This window comes from Panthera onca, chromosome D1 (genome assembly GCF_046562875.1).
Source record: "Panthera onca isolate mPanOnc1 chromosome D1, mPanOnc1 haplotype 2, whole genome shotgun sequence".
NCBI classification, from domain to species: Eukaryota; Metazoa; Chordata; class Mammalia; order Carnivora; family Felidae; genus Panthera; species Panthera onca.
The window spans coordinates 95,771,195-95,782,313 of NC_138348.1; the positions used below are offsets into that span (position 1 = coordinate 95,771,195).

At 48.7% G+C, this 11,119-nt stretch overlaps 1 long non-coding RNA gene across 1 annotated transcript in view; it reads left to right on the plus strand.

Moving 5' to 3' along the window:
- Positions 1 to 10,617, plus strand: part of LOC132661011 (uncharacterized) — a 141,475-nt gene extending 130,858 nt beyond the window's left edge. The window contains exons 4-5 of the long non-coding RNA XR_014135315.1: positions 4,725 to 4,896; positions 5,857 to 10,617. This is a non-coding gene — a long non-coding RNA (uncharacterized LOC132661011). The remainder of the gene's footprint in view (positions 1 to 4,724; positions 4,897 to 5,856) is intronic.
- Positions 10,618 to 11,119: the final 502 nt, after the last annotated feature.

The window sequence follows — 11,119 nt, forward strand, 5'->3', positions numbered from 1 at the left end:
TATTTGCAGTGCCCCTGATTCAGGCCATGATACTGATTAAATTCCCGAGTGATTAGAAATGCAAATTACCAGGCTTGCTTCAGCGACAGGCATTGCTGCCTGGCTCTAGAACAGTAGAGGAAATACAATCTACCTCATCTCAGGTAATGGGATGCTTTTGAGTCTGACTTGAGTCTAATGGGAAGATAATATTAACTATGAATGATTAGGACTTACCTATTTCACATGGGGCAGTGCTCCATTTATAGAGGCCGCATGATTCTAGGTGGCTCTTACCGTGTGGTCGCATTGAGAAGTAGCAGTGGGATAAAAGAACCCAAGTTTTGAGGGTTGGGTGGAACCAAGTTCAAATTCTGCCTCTGGCACTGACCAGTCATGTGATCTTTGGCTAATTAGTTAATCTCTCTGAGCCTGTATATCTTCATCTGTAATAGGGGATTTGATTCTCTCTTCCAAAGGATTTGAGAGCTGATTTAATAAGATCAGTTAGGTCTCTGGGCCTAGCATACAGGAGGCATATCATAAATGGAATCTACTCGTGGGATAGCTTAGAGAAAGTGGGGTATCTTGACTCTTCACTCATTTGACAAATACTAAGCGCTCACCGTTCGTTTATTCCTTTAATCTGGCAAATATTTACGATGCCCAACATGCTATATGTTCCTGGTGGTATTCTTAGTGTGTAGGATACCTCAATGAATTTAAAAAGACAAAAATCCAGGGCGCCTGGGTGGCTTAGTTGGTAGAGCGTCCGACTTCAGCTCAGGTCATGATCTTGCGGTTCACAAGTTCGAGCCCCGCATCGGGCTCTGTGCTGACAGCTCAGAGCCTGGAGCTTGCTTCCGATTCTGTGTCTCCCTCTCTCTCTCTGCCCCTCCCCAGCCCGTGTGCTGTCTCTCTATCTCTCAAAAATAAATAAAAACATTTAAAAAATTAAATAAAAATTAAAAAAAACCTCAAATCTGTACCATAGCAAAGCTAACTTAGAAAATAACCTATGAACATAATACATAACCAGATTTTTATGATATGCTACAAAGAGGAATGTTCAAAGGGGGATCCAGAATGATGGAGTTGGTGGGGGGAGGCATGGGCTGCAATTTAGGGTGATGAGGGCAGGGCTCACTAAGTAGGTAAACAATGAGCAAAGCCTCGGAGGAGATGTGGGGAGCTCGCATCGTGCCGCAGATATCTGGAGAAGAGCCTGCTGGGCCCGGTAAACAGCCAGTACAGAGGTCCCCAGGCGGAATGTACCAGCACCTTCAAGGGCCAGGAGGCCAGTTGCCACCCTGGACACTAGCTATACAATGGTAAGTGTAACAGCCAGAACTGAGTTCAAATTCTGCCCCCGCCACCTACCAGCTCTGTAATCGGTGGCTAATGATTTAATTCCTCTGAGCTTCTACCTCTCCGTTTATAAAGTGAGATCCGAATAGCTCTTTCAAAGGATTATCGGTCCCAAAGGATTAGAACATTTACCCCAGTCGTCTCTGCAGCCAGAATTTGTAGACCGTGCTCCAGGAGAAGAGGAACTGTTTGGTTTCTGTCTGGTTCTGATCCATTTGGTTGCATCGGGCCTCCTTCGGCTCCAGCGTGGTTGGCGGGGCGGCCGCGGGATGGCACTGGCTGCAGTAGAAGGGCCATTTGGAGACGCAGAAAGCGATGAGAAAGATAAGCTTTAATTTATTCACTCAGCCAATAGATACGGGGCTTCTGCTTCGTGGGGAAGTAAATTTACCCGTGGAGGGTAAATGTGGCAAGGAGTTTTCAATACTGGGATGGCCATACATTTTATACGTATACAAGTGTGTCTGTGTATCTTAGAATCAACTGCGCAGAAAGGTGACTCAGATGCTTAGGCGACTTTTATCAGAGACATCTGGCGAATGTGGGCTGTGAGCTGGAGGTTGACAGCTTCAACATTAGCCCCGCCCCTTATTATTCTTTTTTAATGTTTATTTATTTTTGAGGGACAGACACAGAGTGCAAGTGAGGGAGGGGCAGAGAGAGAGGGAGACACAGAATCCGAAGCAGGCTCCAGGCTCCGAGCTGTCAGCGCAGAGCCCGACGCGGGGCTCGAACCCATGAAATGCAAGATCATGACCTGAGCTGAAGTCGGACGCTTAACCGACTGAGCCACCCAGGCGCCCCGACATCCGTCCTCTTGAATGTGTCTCTCGTAGTCTCTGGTGTTTTGAAAAGCATATTGGATTCTGAGTCAGAAGACCTTGTTTTGACAGCCGCCCCTTTACCTTTTAGCTGCATGGCTTGGGCTGGTCATTGAGCTTTATTATTTTTTTTTTTTCATTGATATAATGGAAATAAAACCTCTGCATCGCTGGCCGCCCAAATGTCAGAGGTCCAGTGAGGAAATGGATTTGGAATCATCTGATAAACCATAAAACTGAACACAAGATGGGGCAAGGTGCAGGGCGTTGCTAAAGAAAAGAGGCTGATGGGGACTGGGGAGTGGTCAGTTATCTGTTGCGGGAAAGAACGGTTTTGGCATTTCTCCACAGAGTAGACATTTGGTGCTAATTTATGCACATTAGTTAATTTTGTGCTGCTGGGCGCTCAGACGGGGCTCCCTGGTGGGTGTGCCATCCATGACAGAATGGAGAAAACCATGTGGCTGAGTACTGTGATCCTTCCAGGGACGGGACTGAAGGAGACAGGCGCTGGAGGGGCACGGGCTTGGCTGACGGTTTCAGTAAGTCCTCTGCTTGAGGACACCCTGTGGCATCCTAGGAAGTGGGATGAATAGAGAAAAACCTACCCCCCCCCCAAAAAAAACCCCACAAACCTGTCAGGTTCATTTTCAACCCAGCTTTCTAATCCTCTGGGTTTTGCATTCCAGGCATGTAGGAATACAGTCACTCATGGTGACTGGTGGTAGTGTGCCCTTCTTTCCAAGCTCCGAAACCATCTGGGGTAGCTGCGAGTGAGAAGGGAAAAGTGGCATCCTTTTCAGTAGGAGAGAAACACTTTCAAGAGTCAAACTTTAGGCACGCTCTGGGAGGCAGGAGAATTATTCAGGAGAAAGGCAGCCAGGTGCTCCGTACGATCATGTGTCTGATTGTCGCCGAAACGGAGGGTGGCTGGCAGAGAGCCGCTGAATCTGAAGAATCATTGAACCTCCTCGTGGACGTGATTCAGGTAAACCAGAGATTCCCCTGCATCCCTGGGCCCGCTCTCCATCCTGTCAGGGGCTCGTAAAGAGGAGCAGGGGTTTTGCATCTTTCTCTGCCTTCCGGCGCTCATCCCAGGGCTTGGGCTCCACAGTGGGTCCAGACACGTGCTTGGATGGAATGGGGGCACTGGTCTGGTCCTGTCCACACACGGAGGCTGGCTAGGGAAGGAGTGCAGTCCCTGAGTTCTCTGTGGGTGCTTAACCTCAGTGTTCTGTAGTCTTTGATGTCTCGGGAAGATTTTCGTTTAATTCGGAGATAAAAATAGTTCTCTTCTTTGGTGCCCATTCATTAAAAAAAAACAAAGAATATATATATATACACACATTGTGTATATACGTGTATATATATATATACATGTGTATATATATATATGTGTGTGTATATATACACATGTGTATATATATAGAGAGAGAGAGCGCATGAGTGAGCACCAGCAGGCGAGGGGCAGAGAGGAGAGACAGAATCCCAAGCAGGCTCCACACCATCCGTGCAGAGCCTGATTCGAAGCTTGAACTCACAAACCGTGAGATCATGACATGAGCCAAGACCAAGAGTCGGATGTTTTAACAGACTGCGCCACTCAGGCACCTCCCCCGCCTCTGCCCCCCTCCTCCCCCCCCCCCCCCCCCCCCCCGTTCATTCTGGGTGTGTTTGTTACACCAACAGTGGGCTAGGAATGGACCAGAATCGGAAGGCAGAGCTTCCAGGGGGCGCTAAGGCAGGCCTGCAGAGGCTGGGGTAGTTTACAGGGATTTCCCAAGATGGTGGTAAGTTTCGCAGAGTGGTAAAAATATGGAAAAGCAATTTTGATAGCATTTAGACATCTTCAGTTCTATTTGAACACTCACTGTATGGCTTCATCCATAATATTCCGGACTCCTGTAATGACTTTTTGAGTGCCTGATACTGGGGCAGCTACGAACAATCCACTTCCCAGATTTACCTGTTACAATGTACTGGTATCTTAAAAAAAAAGAAAAAAGTCCTAGTATTAGTTCAATTACATTTTAGCCTTGATTTGTTTGGCATCAGTGATATTCTCTGCATTGCCTGCAGTGTAAAATGTTAGGCTTTTTTTTTTTTTAATTTGATTTGCTCGTATATTTTATATTTTTTCTAATGACATAGGAAGCATCTGTGATTTTAATCTTTACATCTTAAAAATCAGGTATTAGGTGTTGTTTAATAGAAAGTGATTTATTTTACTGGAAGGTGTTTTAAAAAGCCCATATTTAATACCTTCCATAACATTTTATCATTTTAAACATAATTAACGACTTTTAATTAATTTTCTCACTAAGTCTCAAACAGAGCCTCCTGAATTCTTTCCACCTTATCCCCACCCCCCATGCAATTGCCATAATTTACTGTGTGTGTCATGACGTGAAAAAGGGCAACCACAGCTGTAAATGATCCTTGTTGCAATTTTTTTTGTCCAGTTTTTCAGACGGGATATAAGTGGCAGGCATGTTAATCTTGGGTGGAAGGAATCTGTTAGAAGAATCCAAGATGTTGCTATTTTCATTTTTACAGTTCCATTTGCTACGTGAAATAAAGAGGGCAAGTTAAATTCGAGGATGTCTCACAGTGATGGACACCGTCTGACGAGACTGGATGTGTTTCTGCAGCTTCTTGCCTTGCCAGCTGGATCTCCTTGCTTCTTCCAGGAGAGAAAAGGTTGAAAGAGCCAACGGGAACTGAGAAGGTAAATGTCACCGCATCCAGCCTGCCACCATAGGAAATTAAACATGGATCTAACAGATTTCAAAGTGTCATAGTCATACAGTTCATGCAATTCATTAAGCCGCATTTCAATGAAAAGTAAGTGATAACCCTCCTATTTAAAAATAATTGAGCAAATGTTTTCATATTGAACTGAGGCACTTCGTTTCTGTTGAATAATACACCTAATATGGGAGTAAAAGCACGAAATGGATCTGAAACTGACCTTAGATTACTCTTCCAGCATGCTAGAAGTGTGTGCAAGGCGTACCCCCTTTTCTTCTTGGAGGGTTGGGGCGAGAGGTCAGGGCTGAGAAAGTGTACCTGCAACTTTGAATGCCCTCGCCCCTCCCAGGGCACAGGGGTGGGGACAAGGCGTGAAGTCTGCGGTCTCAGGAGTGAGACAAGGTTGGGGTTACACTTACACGAAAACATGATTTGTTGTTTGTCTAAAATTCTAATTTAACTGGGCATTCTGTTTGCAACTGGCGACTCTGCTTGGGAGGAAGTTGCACAGAGAGGGATCTGGGAGAACATTAACAAGCAGAAAAGAAGGAGTCTGCGAAGTGGTGGGTGAATATTAGGGTGAGGTTGGGGGGAGGTAACATCATTTCTGTGTGGTGCCCTTGAATGAGGTTTGCACAGGACTTCTGAGGACACCACAGGGGCAAGGTGCTGGTCAGCGAGGGCATCCGGTGAGATCAGTGTGGATTCTTGAAGACCAGAAATTAACCCAGAGAAGGAAGATGGTGGGAGTTGAGGAAGGGTTTTCCAGGCAGAACAAAACATGTCCAAAGGCAAACAGGGATGAAACAGACCAGGATCCACTTCCATGAAGCCCTCCTGGTCCCACCCAAGGGCAATTCGTCCCTCCTTGCCCTGTGCCTTCCTGGACCTTGATTGGAGCCTGATTCCCCTCTCTCTTCTCCTTTCCGTTGTTGAGATACCTGTGATGTGGGTCCCATCAAGTTGCAGGCATGGGACAGACCCCAGACTCATGCTGAGCCATGCAGCCAACAGTGGACCTAGTTGAACAGACCCTGGTTTTTCAGAAGATTGAAAACAAACACATCAGGGCGCCTGGGTGGCTCAGTCGGTTGAGGGGCCGACTTCGGCTCAGGTCATGATCTCGCGGTCTGTGAGTTCGAGCCCCGCGTCGGGCTCTGTGCTGACAGCTCAGAGCCTGGAGCCTGCTTCGGATTCTGTGTCTCCCTCTCTCTCTGCCCCTCCCCCGCTCATGTTCTGTCTCTCTCTCTCTGTCAAAAATAAATAAACATCAAAAAAAAAAAAAAGAAAGAAAGAAAAGAAAACAAACACATCAAATGTTTCCACAGTTTTTCAAGCAAGACAAAATCTGCATGTATGTATAGGTACGTAAGTAAACACAGAGAACTGATTTATACATCGGACCATAAGTATCTAGGATTGTTTCCCCACAAGAGAAGTCACACCATGAAAGTAAACCAAAAGGAAAAAAATAAGTCCAATTTGTTAAATTCTCTAAGATTTATCCTCAAGCCAACCCACACTGCTTAAGTGTGTGAAGTGAATTCTCTACTGCACGACTCAGCAGTCTATTGCCTTTGAATGTTATCTTTTGGAGGAGAGGTTGTCCCGTGTCTTGTGTGTGATTCTTTATCCCCGTGCTTATGGTCCTCGCCTGCTTAAAGTTCTGCAACTTACGGCTCTGTGTACATAGATAAGTAGGACCATGCTTTCTGCCCTTCAGGGCGCAGAAGCTGGGGAGGCTGGGGTGTATGTGGAAAGGAAACTTTCTGGCTGCCCTCTTCCCACGACTGATTCAGAGGCGTGCTGGCCCAGAGATAAGAACATCAAAAAGGTGGCTTCTCTGAGTAGCTTTGGGATGTAAATAAACTTCCCTTTTGTTTAAAAAAAAAAAAAAAGCTCCTTTCCAGGGTCACCTGGGTGGCTCAGTCAGTTAAGTGTCTGACTCTTGATTTCTACTCAGGTCAGGATCTCATGGTTCATGGGTTCCAGCCCCACACTGGGCTCAGTGCTTGAGAGTCTTTCTCTCTCCCTCTCTCTGCCCCTCCCCCCTCAAAATAAATAAACTTAAGAAAAAAATGCTGCTTTCCAGGGCTTTACCAGCCAGAATAAGTGGTTGTGATTGTGGTTGTCGTTGTTTTTCATTTTGTTGGTGGGGGCGGGGCGGGGAGAGGCTATTTGGGGAATTCTACTTTGCAGAGCAGCTAAGAGTTCTGAGTGGTTGGAACCTTTCAACTCTAGGAGTGTTCATCTTGTCCCTGAAGTGAATATCGTACGTTGTTTTTCTCTTTCCTTTTCTTTGCGCATTTCCTCAAAGTGCTGGCCATCCAAGGATTTGACCTAGACTTCTGTGGACCTACCTTGGCTTTACTTTACCTGCGAAACGCCCATATCTGGCTCTACGCTCCGTCTGGGAAATTTGCCTTTTTCGGCACCTTGCGGAGAGCCTGGTCTCCTTTGCCGTTCTTGGCCCTCGTGCCTCTCTTCCGGGGGCAGAAGGAATAAATACCAGGCTTTCCTGCGGGCCCCACCGACGGTCGGTTTCTGCTCTCCTGCGCCACCTGCTGTCACCAGCTCCAAGCGCAGCCTTCCCGGTCTCCAGCCCCAGGCCCCCCACGGGAGCCGGAGCCAAAATCTCAGCCCAAGCTGACGTTACTTAGGCTGCCAGATTTCTGTCCTGGTCTTATCTGTGCTGCCTCCACTGGCTCGCTAGATCAGAATCCCAAATGTCCCCACATGACTTGCCTCAAGTCACGCAGACCCTGAGCTCCTTGGCCAGAAAGGAGGGAGCCTGCCAGTTCTGGGGGTTGGCGACTAGCCCCTCCAGCAGGTCAGTGGAGGCCAGCCTCTGCCCCCGCAGTGAAAATGCAAATGAATTTTTTTTTCTCAGTGTCAATATACACATGGCACTTATCCTTTAATGGGCTCTCTCCAGCATGTCCCCAGCACGCTCCCTGATTGGGCCACTAGGTTTTTCACCAGCTGCTCAGGACTTTGAAACTTTGTTTGTGTTTTAAGCACTCCGAACTTTTCCATGTTTTCAAAACTTCGTCATTCTAACCGAGGGACCCCAAAGCAAGTAGGGTGTTGCTTTGCATTAGCTAAATTAAGTGACCCCACGATTTCCTCTTCTAGGTTGAAAATCTCTCAATGCAGGATGTAGGTATTCGTCTATTTTCCATCATACAGAGCCTGGCATATAGTAGGTGCTTCCCGAAAACTTGCAGAAAGTCCTTTTCTGTTTGTCTGTTAAAAGTAAAAACTGTCGGGTCTGAGATTCTGAGCGCTCATTCCCGATGTAAGCCTGGAAAAAATGAAACTGACCCGGTAGAAAGAAATGATGAGTGATAACAGTGATTTCTACTATTATTGTGATAAGAATGAAGATGTAAGCCATTGTGGTCTCATGAGGTTAGAAAAAGTAGCAAGATGGGGCACCTGGGTGGGCTTAGTCAGCGCAGGCCATGATCTTAACGGCTCATGAGTTCGAGTCCCGCGTCGGGCTCTGCGCTGACTGTGCAGGGCCTGCTTGGAATTTTCTCTCTCCGCTCCACCCCTGCTCTCCCGAGCTCACTCTCTTTCTCTCAAAATAAATAAATAAACTTAAAAACAAAAAAGAAACAAAGGTAGTAAGGCATGTGCGCAGTTGGGTCTGAGATTGAACTTCCTGACAGCAAAGTTTGCAGGATACTTGGATAAAAATACAAATGAGGGTTTATCCCAGCAACTAGGCTAAAGAGAGAGACACATCCATTTAGTTAAGTAAACATTTATTGAACTCTTACATTGTGCCAGCAGCATACTGGAAGCCGGGGTTAAGCTGTGCTTCTCTGAGCACAGAGAAGACTGAGACAGAGATGATTTCAATGCCATTTCTTCAATGCCGAGAGAGATGTGTACCTGGGGTGTTGTGGGTGTATGATGAAGGGACACTAACTGCAACTCTGCAGCCAGGGAAGGCTTCCTGGAAGAAGTAGTGTTTATACTGAGTTTTACCACCGGGTGGGAGATGTCTAGGGGAATGAATGCAGTTAGTGCATTCCAGGAAAGGCGGGCAGCTGAATTAACTGATGTAGAAACATCTTTAGATCATAGAAGATCCTTCCTGTCATTCCGAGTCGAGTCCTCTGGGAAATGCTGTTGTCCCATAGGAAATGCCTTACAATCCTGGTGGCCAAAGGGGGCTCGGTTCTCTGTCCCGTGTTGGACTCGTCACCTCATTGGGACAGCCTCTCGTGGATTTAGGAGGGAAAAGGTAAAGGAAGGAATCTCATTGCCCTCTGCAGTCAAGGGTCATGATCCTTCAAGCAGCCTCTCTGCCCCATCGTTCACGGCCCCCCACAGCTGGCATGCCCGTGACCCATCACGTCTGGCGTATCTGAGGACTGCCCGCAAAGCCATGCCGTCCAGGAGGCTGCCCGGAGGAAGGCTAGGGCTGGAGCCTGACTGTTGGGTCAGAGAAAAGAAACAGACAGCCACCTAGCAACTCTCACAGCAGCTGCTTGTTGAATTCTGAAAGATTATAGCACCAGGCCCCATTGTACAGATGGGAAGACTGAGGCTGATGAGTGTGGAGCCACCTCCCAGGTCCTGGGAGTAACGGGCAGCTACTGTATACTTACGTAGCTTCTTGTTTCTTACGACAGCGCTGCAGCTAGGACCTCTGGGTGGGAACCGGGGAGAGGCATTTTTTTCCCAGAAAGGAGTGCTTTCGGAAACGGCAGGCCAGTGCGTAATGGCCTGTATCCACCGGATACCCTCCCTGCTTATTACGCTGGCATCGTGGGGTGGGGGTTCCCAGCCTCCGCCAGGGAGGTCATTCAGTCCCTGCCATGCCAGCTGGTGTCCTCGAGGCCCCGGACCACCACCAGAGAAAGGAATCTGAGGGCAAACAAAGAGCGCCGCCTCCGTGGCTGCGGACCTGAGCCCTCCACGCGCGCTTGCCTGAGGCGGGCCCCCGTGGGGCTGGTGCCAGGCTCTGGGCTCTTCTCCACCCCTTCCTGAGCCCCCCGGCTCATCTGCTTGCTTTCCGAACTGCAGCCATCCTGAATGGGTCTTTGTGTGCGCCCCAGGAGCTGGCTCCGAAGAGCCCTGCGAAATGCTGGACAGAGACGTCTCCTTTGGATCCAGGCATGGCTCGGCGCGGTGCCCGTCTCGTGGGAGGCGGCCTTTCTTGTGCCGCCCTGTTGCTCCCTATCTGGGAGTGAGCCGCGACCTGGATGAACGGGAGAAACGTTCCGCACCCTTGCCCAGAGGGGTCATCGGCAGGGCCGTGGGGATGGCCTTGGTCTCCTCCCCTGAGCCGTCTTTCCCACTGTCCCTCCTTGCCACTGCGCCCCCAGAGATGACTAGTACCAAAGAGACAGTTAAATGGCCACTCCTTATGTGCCAGGCATTGTGCAAAGGGTTGCATCCCATTCTGTCAAAGCTTCCCAGCAATCCTGTGAGCTACCTCGTCTTACCAGCCCCATTTTACAGGTGAGAAAACCAAGCTTGGAGCCGCTAAGCAACCTGCACTGGAAATTCTGGACACAGATTGGGTGGCTCTCTGCCCCGGCTCCCTCCTTGCGGCTCTCAAGGCGTCTCTCCCAGACATGGGTGTCCTAGGGCCACTTCACGCCTGGCTCCCTGGGGAATCACCACGCTCCGGAGTGCTGGCCGCCTCGGGGGGCCCACGGGGAGGCAACGTCTGGTTCTGGCAAAATGCAGACAGCCGCTTGGCCTTCCGAAGTCATTCTGTTTTCCACTGTTCCCCTTTGTGCCTTTTTTTTTTTTTAATCAAGAGTAACGTTGTGTTTGATAAGAGAAGAAACTAGGGACCCTACCCTCCCTCCCAGGAAATAACGTGGTATTGAGCGACAAACACTGGATGAGGGCTGGGGCAGAGGATTCCTTCCGGGGGCTCGTGGCCCTCGTTCGGTGACTGACTGCGCTGCTCTGGGCTCGTGTCTCTCCTGCTGGACACGAGGGGATAGAATGAACTCCAGGTACCTGACTCTGCAGCAGTCTGTGCCGGTTGAAGAGGAGGCACGGATCCTGCTTTCATTTTTTTCTCAGTAGAAAGAACCGGTGGTAATGAAAGCATCTGTATTCGCCTACCTGGCCTCCCTTAGCTTGAGAGGTGTGACCTATATAGCATTCTTATGGAGCCAAGCCCGGTGACCCTTTTGGGGGACAGAAATGTTAATCATGACCTTTAG